The following is a 14,919-nucleotide window of genomic DNA, read 5'->3' on the forward strand; positions in this document are numbered from 1 at the left end:
CATTGGGCATGCAGATCCTGGACAGGGAAGGGGCTAACCAGGAATCAGAGCTTCCCAGATGTACAAAGTCCAATGGTCACAAACTCCTGAAAGACTGTTTTAAGTTGGACATAAGGAAAAACTTCTTTACTGTCCGAGTCCCCAGGGCCTGGAATAGACTCCTCCCAGAGGTGGTGCAAGCACCTACTCTAGATACTTTTAAAAAAACACTTAGATGCCTATCTTGCTAGGATCATTTGACCCCTGCTGACTTCCTGCCCTTTGGGCAGGGGGCTGAACGTGATGATTTTGCGAGGTCCCTTCCAGCCCTAATGTCCATGAAATCTATGACATCTTTGAAAGCTTCCACAGGCTGTGCTCAGCTCTGCTCCTCCTGTGCCATTAGTAGGGAGGAGAGGAGGGGACCAAGCTCCATGCTTTGCTCTGGCCACAGCAACCATCACATCTTGTGCACAGCAGCTGAGGCTCAGGTGCTGCTGGCTGGCTTCAGCTGGCACCCAGGGGGCAAGACATGAGTAGGTTGCAGGTGCCAGGTTCAGTAGCCTTGGCAGCTGGGGGGAGCAGGGTCAGGAGTGAGGGGCTGCACTGGGGCTTACATGTCAGGAGTGAGGGGGAAACAGCAGGGCTAGAAGGGTATGAGGCTGTGGGTCAGGAGTGAGGGGCACTGGCAGGACTAGGGGGGGCTGTGGCTTGGGAATGAGGAGCAACAGCATGGGCAGGGGCAGGGCACTGGCATATCAGGGCTGTTTGGCATCACAAAGCAACAGGGGGACAGCCACAGCTGGACCCGTGTCCTGGTAAGCGCAGAAGTCAGGCGAAGTTCTGATTTTCCACGATAAAAATACCCAAAATCAGACACCAAAGTTTATAGGAATTTATTTTATTATGATGACTAAGGCACTGATAGGTTTCCAAATTGCTTTATAATTGTAAATATATCTATAAAACACTGTTCAACTGATACCTATGTAGCCCAGGTGTACTGGGGTATGTACTCCCTTCTCCAATTGAAAGGGATGGTTAGCAAGGCAGGTGTGCTGTGAGTGGGAACAGCAGGCTAAGCCAGTTTCCCTCTGTTCCTTATACAGCCAGGCCAGACCAGTCTGAACTTAACTATATACATGTGACGGGCTAGCTGGCAGTGACCTAGCCCAGGGGTTTTGAAAGGGCAAAAGATGATTGGAGAACTTGGGATTCCCTTTCCACACCAATCAGGCCCCAGAGACTAACCCCCGCCCCCCCGTGTCCCAATTGGCCCCTTGGGTCACCTGGAGGGGGATAAAAGGGGCAGCATGGGCTGACTTGAGAGAGACCAGTGAGGGACAAGGAAGGAGCTTCACAGAGCTGGCAAGAGCTGAGCCAGCGGGGCAGGAGCAGTGCCCCAGAAGAGCCTGAAAGAGCAGGACCTGCAGGCAGCAGCGGGACCCTCAACAGTGCAGCGTACGGCCAGCAAGAGAGGCTCCCCACTGGGCTCCAGGATCCCCTATGAGAGGCTGCAGCCAGCAGAAGAGGGTCCCCCCACTCCACCAAGGATCTGAGCAGCAACCTGAGAGGTTCCCAGCTCTGCTTCCAGATCCTCCAGAGGCCAGGCAGCTTGATGTGAGGCTGGGGCTCTGGCAAAGTCAAGACCCCTAGCAGGCTGGCACAGTGTCACCAGTGGTGGCTGTGTGGCAGCATTCCTGCCTACTACATGGGAGATCTGAACTCAAGTCCCAGTTCAGGTGACTTGGAGTGAATGAGCTAACAAGAAGCAAATCTTCTTGCAGTGGAAAAGGGCCATTGTGTTTCTCCCCCTCCAGGTACCAAGGCCCTATATTTCCTTGACATTTTGCGCCTTTTTATATTTCACCAACCCATATTGTTTGTTCTGCTGTTTGTGTTTTATATTTTGTTAACCCTGTTTTTTTGTCAATGATTGTAAGTGTCTAACCTTTGTTGAATCCTGCCCCCTTGGGGCATTGTAGTGTCCACTATACCCTCTGATTTATGCCTGTTATGTTCCCAGTATTAAAAGGTATATGGTTAAGTCCCCATTGGTGGTCTGGCTCTGCTCTATAGGGAGAGGAGAGTCCCTACACCTCCCACAGCGCTTGTGCACCTGCTTTGATCCCTTCAATTGGAGAGGGGTACCTCTTGGAGTACCGCCCGGGTTACATACAATTTATTAATACAAACAAATAATAAAAGAAGCACACACACACAAACCCTAAAGACAATATCTGTATGATCCTATACCACCTCTTATGATATAGGTGAAGTACAGGTAAATAAAAGAAAAAGATCCCAACCAGAATCTTAGATGGAGCACTTAATAAGGAACTCTCCAATCACAATTAACTCATAAACAAGAAATTCAGTGATCACAACATAAGGCGCTGTGTACATAATGTAAGGCACATAAACCTTACCCACAACTTCAGTCTCAATGGGGCAGCACCCCAAACCTTCCCAGCACTTACCTGATTGGTGGACGTGCTCCGCCAATCACAACAAAGATTTGCCGAGTCCAGGAATGCTGGACTGTATCAGTAAGTCCACCACACCTATATATTAGTAGCATTTCATTTTAATTGTGGAAAAACACAGATTTGGCGGGGCTGTTAAATCAGAGAATTTTGGATTTTTAAACAGAGAAAGCCGGAATCCCTGCTCATAATGCTTTGCAGGAAGTGTTCTGGGGTACAATGATCCCCAGGAGCAAACAGAAGTTCACTGTTGGGTCTGGAGGGGAGCAGGGCTTAGAGAATCCAGCTTCTGGCTGCAACCCTGTAGATGGTTTCCCCCAGAAATGGCCCTTTCCCCTCCCAGACCCAGCACTGTTTTCAGAATAGGGGGTGGGGGGAAGGAAGCAAAGGGAGCTCTTTCTGGGGGTTCCCAGCAGGCCGGAGGGTGGGGTGGGTGGACTTTCAGATATTCATATGCAGACTGCCACCTTGGGGGGGAAAGGGGCTCCATCCATCCATCCCACTCTCCAGTGGTGGCTGTAAAAACCCCAGACTGAACTCCCTCCACACTTTCCCCCTTCCCATTCTGAAAACTGCTCCAAGCCTGGGAGGCAAGCACACATCAGTTACTGAAGACACTATGTTTTGACACATCTTCATCTGAACCCTCATGCAATGGGAATCAGGAACAATATTTACCCCCTCCTTAACAATGTATGGATGTGTATGTGAAAAAATCCCCCTCTCTCTGCTTCTCGCTTGGGGTATTCCAGAAGAACCCCCCACACACACACTTGCTTTATTTTTGGACCAGGCTGGTCAACCAGGTGACCTGGCCAGATAAATTCCTGAGAGGAGGGGGGAACACACTTCAAGAAGCTTACCTGGCCTTCCTCGTATTATCTAACCCACCTAAAGGTGGGGGCTGAGGTTAAGGTGCCCCCCCCACCTTAAACCAGGGAGGTGATCCCTCCTGGAATTTAAATGGGGACTGCTGCATCACCAGCAGCTCCACCAGGCCTTCCAGGATGTAGTTTTAGGTCATGCTCAGAACCAATGCGGCCTCCGAGCCATCCCCATAGCCTCACCCTTTACCTCCAAGGTGTTCCTAGCAGAGCTCAGCAGAGTGATGTTTCTCCTCCGCTGGTTGATCATAAACTGCCATCAGCTCAGAGAGCTGGGCCCTATAATGAACACCCTCATCAAGCACCTGCCCCTCCGTGGCCCAGTCCTTAAAGTGGCAGGCACTACTAGTGCCCTCCCACATGCTCTTCCTCGGGCAGGCATTTTGAAAAGCCACAAGTAAAAGAGTTAGGATTTATGTCTAGGCAGATGCATTTTAACAGGTTTCTTATGCCCAAGACCATATAACTCATCACAGATTTATAGATATAGGGTTGGAAGGGACCTTGCAGATTTTCTAGTCCAACCTCCTGCCCTGGGCAGGAGAGAAAACTGGGCTCAAATGACCCCAGCTAGGTAATCGTCAAGCCTTCTCTTAAAGACCTCCATGGTAGGAGCCAGCACTACTTCCCTTGGAAGTTGGTTGCAGATCCTAGCTGCCCTGACTGTGAAATAGAGCCTTCTAATGTCTAGACTGAACCTATTCTCTAACAATTTATGGCCGTTATTTCTTGTTACTCCAGGAGGCGCTCAGGGGAACACGGTCTCTCCCATTCCCACTGGTCCCCCCTAGTAAGTTTATAGATGGCTACCAGGTCCCCCCTCAGCCTTCTCTTGTGAAGGCTGAACAGGTTCAGGTCCCGTAGTCTCTCCTTAGAGGGTCTGCCCTGTTGTCCCCAGATCAAGCGAGTGGCCCTCCTTTGGACCCTCTCAATGCTGTCCACATCCCTCCTGAAGTGCAGTGCCCAGAACTTGATGCAGTACTCCAACTGTGGCCTGACCAGTGTCACAGAGGGGGAGGATCATCTCCTTGGACCTGCTAGTGATGCATCTGTGGATGCACGACAAGGTGTGGTTAGCCCTACTGACCGTGTCCTCACATTGGCGGCCCACGTTCATCTTGGAATCGATAATGACTCCAAGATCTCTTTCTGTCACTGTGCTTTTGAGAAGAGAGTTCCCCAGCCTATAGGTATGCTGCTGGTTCTTACTGCCCAAGTGCAGCACCATAAACTTGTCAGTATTGAATCCCATCCTAGTCTCATTTGCCCACCCCCATAACCTGTCCAGGTCCAGCTGTATCCTGTCCCTCCCTTCTAGCATGTCCACCTCACCCCAAACCTTGGTATCATCCACAAATTTAAACAGGGTGCTTTTCACCCCCTCGTCCAAGTCACTAATAAAGAAATTGAACAGTGAGGGCCCAAAGACCGAGCCCTGGGGGACTCCACTGCTCACATCACTCCAGGTCAAATATGACCCATCCACCACCACTCTCTGAGTGCAGCCCCTCAGCCAATTTGCTATCCATCTGACTGTGTAGGCATCAATGCCACAGTCACCTAGCTTTTTAATGAGAATGGGGTGGGAGACAGTGTCAAAGGCCTTCCTGAAGTCCAGAAAGACTACATCCACTACGACACTTGCGTCCAATGATTTTGTGACCTGACTGTAGAAGGCAATCAGGTTGGTCTGACAGGACCTGGCCCTAATGAAGCCATGCTGGTTGCCCCTGAGCATCATCCTCACTGCTGGCCCTTCACAGATGTGCTCCTGGATAATCTTCTCAAAGAGCTTCCCTGAGATCGAAGTAAGACTAGCAGGCCTATAGTTGCCCAGGGCCTCCCTCCTCCCTTTTTTGAAGATGAGGACCACATTGGCCCTCTTCCGATCATCTGGCACCTAGCCAGAGCACCATGAGTGCTCGTAAAGCCGTGCCAGGGGCCCTGTGATAACCCCTGCCAATTCCCTCAACACCCTGGGGTGGAAAGCATCGGGACCTGCTGATTTGAACATGTCCAGCCCCTCCAGAAGTTCCCTAATTCAGCCCTCCCTGACCCTGGGCCTAGTGGAGTCTCTCCTGAGTCCATCCCGAATCTCGGTGTGGGAGTTCCATTCCCTGCATAAAAAAATGGAGGCAAAGAAATTGTTAAAAAGGTCTGCTTTTTCCTCTGGTCCAACCACCAGATTGCCTAGCATATCCTGCAGGGGCCCCACATTACCCGGTGCTTTCTTCATACTCCCTATTTAAAAAAGGACTTTTTGTTGTCCTTGATACTAGCCCTAGTTCCATATCTGCCTTAGCTTTCCTAACAGCCCTGCTACAGACCTGAGCGATGGAGGTATACTCCTCTTTGGCGATAGCTCCTCCCTTCCACTGGGTGTACACCTCCTTTTTGGTAATCAGGCATTCCCAAATGCCCTTGGTAAGCCAGGGGGCTTTTGAGCACTCTTGTCCCCTTTGATTCTCATTAGGATTGTCAACCCTTGGGTTCTCAGTATTGTCTCCTTAAAGAATGACCACTCATCGTGGGCACCCAGTTCCCCTACTCTACAGGACCCCAGTGCCTCTCCTACCAGTCTCCTCAACTCATTGAAGCTGGACCTCTTGAAGTCAAGGGCTACTGCCTTGCTGCAGGCCCTTGACACCCTACGCTGAACGATGAATTCCAGCAGGCAATGATCACTGTTGCCCAGGTGGTTAAGAACCTAGATCCCCCTCACCAGGTCATCAGCTGTGGCCAGGACAAGGTCCAGCAGGGCATTTCCGCTCGTGGGACTGTGCACCTCCTGGGTTAAGTGGAGGTCCAGTATCTCAGCAAGAAACCTTCAAGCCCCTGCCCAGGCCCCTACTTGGCCCAGCCCCCAGGGAGTCACGCATGAACAGGCTGCGTAAACAGGTGCTTGAGTTAGCGTGGAGTTTGCGCAGGAGAGGGCGTGGGAGGGCACAAGACCCTGCCTGCGAACCCCCCAGTGTAGTCAGTCCCAGCCGTAGCCAGCCTACCAGAGGCATGACACAGATGGGCACGCGCCGCACCCCGAGGGTCCCCTCGGGCTCTGCGGCCCCCTACTTGGGCACCTCAGAGACAGCCACCCAGATGGAGCCCGTGGTTCCAGGCTCCACGCAGACGGAGCCCCTGGCTCTTGGCTGCAGGGGCTGCCTGTCTCTTTTTCAGGCTCTGAGGCCCGGGAGCATGGCCACCTCCCCTTGCGGGGTCTGCTCCCTACTGGGGTCTCTGGCGCGCCAACTGGAGGAGCTCCAGGCCACAGTCCAGAGACTCCGTGCCATCAGGGACTGCGAGCAGGAGACAGACTCCTACTGCCAGGCCCTTCTCCCCCAGCAGCCACAGGGTAGAGCACCGTCTCCCTCCAGGACTAAGGAGGACTCTGGGACCTCCCGCTCTGTCAGGAGCATGGGCCAAGGTGGTCAAGGGCCCTAAGGCCCGCCGCACCAAGGCCCCTCCCTCGCCGGAGCTTAGCAACAGGTTCACACCTCTTGCAGCCCCATCAGAGCCTGCTCAGTTGCCAGCTCCCACAGGCAACCCAGGCTCAACCACAGCTACTGCCCCCGCTCTCCCCAAGTCAAAGCGAAAGGTGTTTGTTGTGGGAGACTCCATCCTGCGGGGGACTGAGGGGGCAATCTGCCGCCCCGACCCCTTAGCCCGGGAAGTCTGCTGCTTCCCGGGGGCCCGCATCCGAGACACTGCGGAGAGGATCCCAGAGCTCCTCTGGCCCACAGACCACTATCCTATGCTCCTTATTCACATGGGCACCAATGACACGGCTCGGAGCACCCCCAGCCAGGTCATGAGGTGCTACAGGGATTTGGGAGTGGGGCTTAGGGGTCTGGGAGCTCAGGTGGTGTTTTCGTCGATCCTCCCAGTCTCGGGCTATGGGCTGAGGAGGGAGAGGAGGATCCACGTATTGAACCAAAGACTGCGGCGCTGGTGTCATCGGGAAGGCTTTGTCTTCCATGACCACAGCCCGCTCTTTGGTGAGAGAGGCAGCGAGCTGCTGGGAAGAGATGGCCTCCACCTCTCCCCCCTGGGGAGGAGGCTCTTCTCAGCCAGGCTGGCTGACCTGCTCCACCGGGCTTTAAACTAAGCCCGCTGAGGGATGGGGGGACTACTGCCACTGCTGGCCCACTGAGCAACCCTTGCAAAGCCAGCAGACCAAGGCACTTAAGGGAGCTCACCCCTGCCCCAGCCCTGGCACAATCTGTGGGCAAAGCAAGAGCCCCCAAGGGGACACTTGCCTGCCTGTACACTAATGCCAGGAGCCTGGGCAACAAGCAGGATGAGCTCATCCTCCCGCTCAGTGCAAAGAATTATGACGTCATTGGGATAACGGAAACCTGGTGGGACTCCACCCATGACTGGACCATGGGTATAGAGGGCTATACCTTGTACAAGAGGGATCGTGTTGACAAAAGGGGCGGGGGTGTAGCTCTCTATGTGAAGGAAAGCTACATGTCCCTGCAAGCTGATATTGGCGACCAGCATGGACAGCTAGAGACGCTCTGGGTAAAAATTTGTGGGGAATACGGCACAGGGGACACAACGGTGGGAGTCTACTACAGACCTCCTACTCAAAGTCCTGAGCTTGACCAGGAGTTCGCCCGGGAACTGACTGAGGCCGCTTGCTCCAGGACCTTGGTGGTCATGGGTGACTTCAATTACCCGGACATCTCGGGGGAAGATCACTCAGAAAAATCCAAGCGGTCGCAACGCTTCCTCTCATGCATGGATGACCTCTACCTGACTCAAGAAGTCTATGTGCCAACGAGAGGCAAAGCGCTGCTCGACCTGGTACTGGCTATGGGGGAAGACCTAATCAGCGACCTAGTGATCGATGTGAACCTGGGCGACAGCAACCATGAGCTGATCACCTTCACCATCCACCACAAAGCTGGCAAGTCAGTCAGCAACACAGAAGTCCTTGACTTCAGAAAAGCCGACTTTGACAAGCTCAAGAGGCTTGTCAGTCAGGCCCTTAGGGACCATGACCCCAGGGAGATGGGAGTTCGAGAAGAGTGGTTGCTTCTCAAGGAAGCAATCCTCAATGCACAAGCTAAATCTATTCCAACATGGAAGAAAGGCAGCAAGAAGGCACAGCAGCCCCCCTGGCTCTCCAGGGACCTAGCGGACCTCCTACGGCTAAAAAGGAAAGCCTACAAAGGATGGAGGATGGGATTCACTTCCAAGGAGGATTATTCTGCACTGATCCAGTCCTGCAGGGAGCAAACCAGGAAAGCCAAGGCTGCAACTGAACTCCAACTAGCTTCAAGCATCAAGGACAACAAAAAGTCCTTTTTCAGATATGTGGGGAGCCAGAGGAAAAGCAAGGGCAACGTTGGACCCCTGCTAAACCAGATGGGGCAACTGACAACTGACACCCAGAAAAAAGCCAACCTATTAAATAGGTACTTTGCGTCAGTCTTTCATCAGTCCCATGGGACGCCCATGCCTGCTATGGGACAGGGAGATCTGGGTGATGGGGATCCCCTACCCTCCATAAATGCTGACCTCGTGAAGGAACTCCTTGAGAAGCTGGATACCTTCAAGTCAGCCGGCCTTGACAATCTGCACCCCAGGGTACTCAAGGAGCTGGTAAGCGTCATAGCCCAGCCCCTGGCACGGATCTTTGAAAACTCCTGGCACTCTGGTGTAGTGCCCGAAGACTGGAAGAAGGCCAATGTGCTGCCGATTTTCAAGAAAGGGAGGAGAGTGGATCCGGCTAACTACAGGCCCATTAGCCTGACTTCTATCCTGGGGAAGATCTTAGAAAAGTTTATTAAGGAGGCCATCCTTGATGGACTGGCCCAGGCTAACATCCTAAGGGATAGCCAGCATGGGTTTGTTGCGGGTAGGTCTTGTTTGACCAATCTCATTTCCTTCTACAACCAGGTGACCTATCACCTGGACCAGGGAGAAGAGATTGATGTCATATATCTTGACTTCAAAAAAGCTTGGTATCCCATGATCTGGTATCCCATGATCACCTCTTGGCCGAACTGGCCAGTTGCGGCCTTGGCTCCACCACGATCCGCTGGCTGGAAAATTGGCTCCGTGGTCGGACCCAGAGGGTTGTGATTGATGGCAGTCACTCATCGTGGTGCCCTGTGACCAGTGCGGTCCCTCAAGGCTCTGTCCTGGGACCCATACTGTTCAACATCTTCATTAATGATGTGAACGTTGGAGTCAGGCGTGGACTGGCCAAGTTTGCCGATGACACCAAACTTTGGGGCAAAGCATCCATGCCAGAAGATAGGCGGGTGATCCAGGCTGACCTGGACAAGCTCAGCAAATGGGCAGACGTGAACCTGATGGTGTTTAACACCGAAAAATGCAAGGTTATCCACCTTGGGAGGAAAAACCTGCAGCATCCTTATAGGCTCGGCAGTGCTACGTTGGTTAGCACTACAGAAGAAAGAGACTTGGGGGTCATCATTGACCACAAGACGAACATGAGCCTGCAATGTGATGCTGCGGCTAGTAAAGCGACCAAAACGCTGGCTTGCATCCATAGATGCTTCTCAAGCAAATCCCGGGACGTCATTTTCCCCTTGTACTCGGCCTTGGTGAGGCCGCAGCTGGAGTACTGCATCCAGTTTTGGGCTCCACAATTCAAAAATGATGTGGAGAAGCTTGAGAGAGTCCAGAGGAGAGCCACATGCATGAACAGGGGTCAGGAAAACAGATCTTACTATGATAGGCTGAGCGCCATGGGACTCTTTAGCCTGGAAAAGCGTAGGCTCCGGGGTGATCTGATGGCCACCTATAAGTTTATCAGGGTGACCACCAGTATCTGGGGGAATGTTTGTTCAGCAGAGCGCCCCAAGGGATGACGAGGTCGAACAGTCACAAAATCCTGCAAGACCGTTTCAGGCTGGACATAAGGAAGAATTTCTTTACTGTCCGAGCCCCCAAGGTCTGGAACAGTCTGCCAGCGGAGGTGGTTCAAGCACCTACATTGAACACCTTCAAGAGTAAATTGGATGCTTATTTGCTGGGATCCTATGACCCCAGCTGACTTCCTGCCCTTTGGGCAGGGGGCTGGACTCAGTGATCTCCTGACGTCCCTTCCAGCCCCGATGTCTATGAAATCTATGAAATGAGCATTCCAACCTGGCTGACTGCTCCTCCCAACAGATATCTGGGTAATTTAGATCACCCATGACAACTACATCCTTTGCCTTAAGTGCCTCCACAAGCTGACCTGAGAATTCACTGTCCAGCTCTTCCCCTTGGTTGGGAGGTCTGTAGTAGACCCCCACCATTAAGTCCCTTTCCCCAACCCCCCTGTATTCTGACCCAGAGCACTTCAGCCTGCCCCTCCTCTGACCCCATCCTGCTAGTTTAGGACGTGTATTGCTCTTTGACATAGAACACCACACCCCCGCCTTTCTTCCCTGCTGTATCCCTCCTGTATAGTCTATAGCCCCTAATGTTAACCGCCCAGTTGTGGGTAGAATCCCACCAGGTTTCTGTGAGCCCTACTATGTCTGGGTTTGAACTAGCAATTCGGAGGGCGAGTTCTGCCTGCTTATTCCCCATAGTATGAGCATTGGTGTAGAGATATTTAATGCCTCGAATTGGTGCATGTGCCACCCTCCGAGTCCCAGGACTATCCAGACCCCTGTCACTTAGTCTGACTGATTATGTTTGCTCAAAGTGTATTCTGACTTCTTTGTTCTACCCCCCTCCCCCGATCAATAAAGGAATCAGGTTACAGTGTGCCTTACTGCTTTGCTGTGGAGGGGTGAGAGGCAAGCCTTTTTGCTCCCAGCTTAGCCAACAGAGCTTGTCTGTTTATGTTCCCTCAGTCCTACCTGAAGTTATCTTGGGATGCTTTAGGCTGAAAGAGTCACCCAGAAATATTACTAGTGGGCAAAGCATCCCCAGGGCTTATTGCAGGCTCTGTGTGCCCTGGGCAGCATAGAGCCCTAACAGAAACCAGTGCCCAGGTGGTGGCAGTGTTACCCCAAGCTCGCAAGTGTTCTCCAGGAAGTGGGATAGCTGGTTGGGTTTACAGAATTTAGCATTTTCTTACAAAATTGCATCTTAATCTTCATAAAAATTAAATAAAGGAAGCCAAGTTAAAACAATAATACCAATTATTATTATTATTATTATTACTCCTCCATGAAAGGAAAAACTTTTAGAATCAGTTAGAAGCAGCTGCTTGGATGATGGGATGTGTAAAAATTCAGAGGGAGGAAAAGTGAACGAATTTAATAATGTCTGATTATGTCTGTTTTCATAGCATCTAGTATAATTTTAGTCTGCAGTAAAATCTCCCAGTATTTCAGCTAGTAAAAAATACACTGCACTATTATGCTTTTCATTATGTTCAGCCTTCTTTGTTCCAGTCTTCGGTTTTATTCTTATTTGTGGCATATGAGAGATTTCTCAGTAGCACAGAGCAGCAATAATGGCCCTACGTCATATCCAAAGCAAGGTTAGAGTCTTCTGCATGAAAACTCAGTCCTCTGCAATGCCTATAGCAGTTAATTCCTCCCTTGTTTTGTGAAGCAAGGAAGGGGAAGCTTTTTGCTAGAAATATCCTTCTCCTTCACAAAATTTGGGGTGGAAAGTGCTAACATTGTGTGTTCTCTAATAAAAAAGATATCACAGTTGTAGAAATCCATGTTGTTCTGAAGGTTAATCTAGCCTGGTAATTCTCAATCAGGGAGCTGAGATGCCTTAAGAGACTTTCACAGGTGCTGCAGGGTGCCATGCAATGTTAGCACTGTTGCATGTGCAAACATGATGTGAAAAATAAATGCTGATTTCAAATACCAATTTATAGAATTAAAAACATTCTAACCTGTTGTGATTTTTCTGAATCCTTCACTAAAGATGAATTGCTCTGTTATTTTTCTGTAGTCAAACCATGAATGAAGATTAAGAGCTGAAATTTTTCAAGGGGTTCCTTGAGCCTAAAAAGGTTGAGAATTACTAATCTAGCCATTGGCTTCAGATATTCCTGGTAGTTATGTCAGAGCAAGGGGAACACTAGAAAAAGAAAGAAGCAAGGCCAGAGAAACTGGATGGATTTTGTAAATTGAGAGAACAAAATGTACAGTCTGAACTCCTTAAATCTCCTGTCTGCCTCCAAATAATAGGGAATACTAACAGAAATATCTGTGCCTTAACTAGACTGGCCAGAGTCCAAGAAATCAGAGCCTAGCTATTTCAATTTACTCTTAGATTCTTTTTTTTATTATTATTATTGGATATCTGATTATTCCACCTTGTTTGTCAGTAGTATCAAGTATCTGAATATGGGGGTGCTGTCAATTTTTTTTTTTTTTTTTTTACAATATTCATTTTACATCCCTTGTTAGTTTTAAAAATAAGATTGAACTTTTTAAGAAAACTAATCCCATTAATTAAGATTAATATAACTTTTAGGAGTACTAAACATTAAAAATTATTTACTATAAACCTAAGGAATTTTAATTAGAAAACAAAGGGTATCTGGACATGAATAAGCAATGTATCATACAAGTAGTAATTCTATGTAATAATATAAAGAATAATAATTCTAATATATAGAAATAATTCTATATAATAATTCTATATATTCTATATACAATAATTCTAATTTCTATTATTTAGGAATTAAAGAAAGCCATTTAATAAATAATAATACAAACAAAACTACCTTCCCAAAGATCTTCAGAGGGAGGTGGTAATCAATGTTAGTCTGAAATCAGGCAGAAGGTAGAACAGAGTGATCTTTCAGAGCAGGATTCAACCATACACTGACTTTCAGAAAATCAAAAAAAAAAAAAGGCTTAAAGTATGCTCAGAAGTGCCATCTCGTGGTATTACCAAGTTATAAAACTTTATTATGTACGGGCAGCATAAAGCAGGCAAACTAAAGGAAACAAGTTACTTACTAGCATGTGATTTGGTCTGATGGTCAAGAATGCCTGATTAGAGGCAAAACTAAAAAGATTCATGTTATTCTTCGTAGTTGCTCCCCCCAGTCTGAAATTTCTTCCCTCTTCAGGCCTATCAGAGCCCAAGACTAGATACCTTTTGATAGAACAGCAAGACCTTTCTATTTGGACAGGCATTTAGAGACCAAAGCTAGGACAAGATGTTTAGTGGGTCTCTGCTTTATTTTGTTTTGTATATTCTATTTGCCCTTTTACATTACTCTGTTTCCCTTAATGCAAGTGGCCTGGTGTCTTTGTTGGGAAGTGTGGCATATCTATTGCCTAAATAAAATAGAAAATAAGATTGCTTTGCTCTATATGCAGCGGAAGCATGCCATTGATTATTCTGTGGATTAAAAAAACTTCTAAATTTTCAGTTCATGTATTAGCAGAACAGGGGAGGGAATACAAAGAAGGCTTCCTACTTTATCACAGATGGCAGTGAGTGAACTAATGAGCCTAAGGGAGGACTAGCCTGATTTAGGCAATGGACTTAAAGGGCACCTATACATGTGCCCGACTCCTGCTCTGACATTCTAATTAATCAAGTTTACTGGAGCGTTCTAATTGGGGGTGGGGGGCAGCGGGTCAGGAGTGAGGAGCACCAGCAGGGATGTGGGGAGCGAGGAGCTGTGGGTTGGGAGTGAGGAGCAATGGCATGGGCAAGGGCAGAGCACTGGCATACCAGGGCTGTGTGGCAGCACAAAGCAATGGAGGGGGACAGCTGCAGCTGGAGCAAAGGGGGCAGGGGAAGCTCTCATTTTTCATGATTAAAAAACCAAAATCAAATAAAATATATAGGTATTCAGAATTAATTTTATTTTAATGATTGAGGCATTGGTAGGCTTCCAAATTGCTTTAAAATTGTAAATATATCAATAAAACATTGTGTTCAACTGACACCTATATATATATAGTGGTGTTTCATTTTAGTCACAGAAAAACATGGATTTGGGTTTTTTTTAATCAGGGAATTTTGGTATTTTGTTAACAGAGAAAACCAGGATCCCTGGCAAATATCAGTAAACTTTCTATGTAGCTAAGAGGCTCTGTTGCCCACTCTCCCGACCTGTCACATGTAATTAGTATGGCCTCACCCTCTATGGAGTAGAGATGGATCAGACAGCCAAGCGCCTCATCAGCATATAAATTTTGGAGGGTCCCAGGACTTGAGAGACTAAGACCCAGTTCCAGTCATGAGTGGGGAGCTAATTAGTGTTTATCTGAAGTATACACACATACTATGCAGTGCAGGGCTGTGGGGTAACAATGGCTTGAAATGCTGTTGAATCTGCTGAGGCCCAGCACAATGAACTATATGATAAGTCATGAGCCTTTTGACTCTCCTCTCTGTCTCTTCCCACCCCACTCCTACCCCCCTTACTAGCATATGCAGCTAACTTCCACATTGTCCCTGTGGAGGGAACAAAACCTGAGCAAGGTCTGAAACTATGGGGTGGGGGATGAGAGACCATAAGCCTGCAGAGGGAAGAAGTTGGGGGAGCAGAGGGCACGGGAGCTACCTGACCCCCCCCCCGCATCACTATTTTCCCTGCTGTAGCAGGGGAAGGGGAATGAAGTAAAAAAAAACAAAAAACCCACCAAATAATTAGATTTTACACC

Source organism: Crocodylus siamensis, chromosome 9 (genome assembly GCF_052110815.1).
Source record: "Crocodylus siamensis isolate JL-2025a chromosome 9, ASM5211081v1, whole genome shotgun sequence".
In the NCBI taxonomy this organism is placed as follows: domain Eukaryota; kingdom Metazoa; phylum Chordata; order Crocodylia; family Crocodylidae; genus Crocodylus; species Crocodylus siamensis.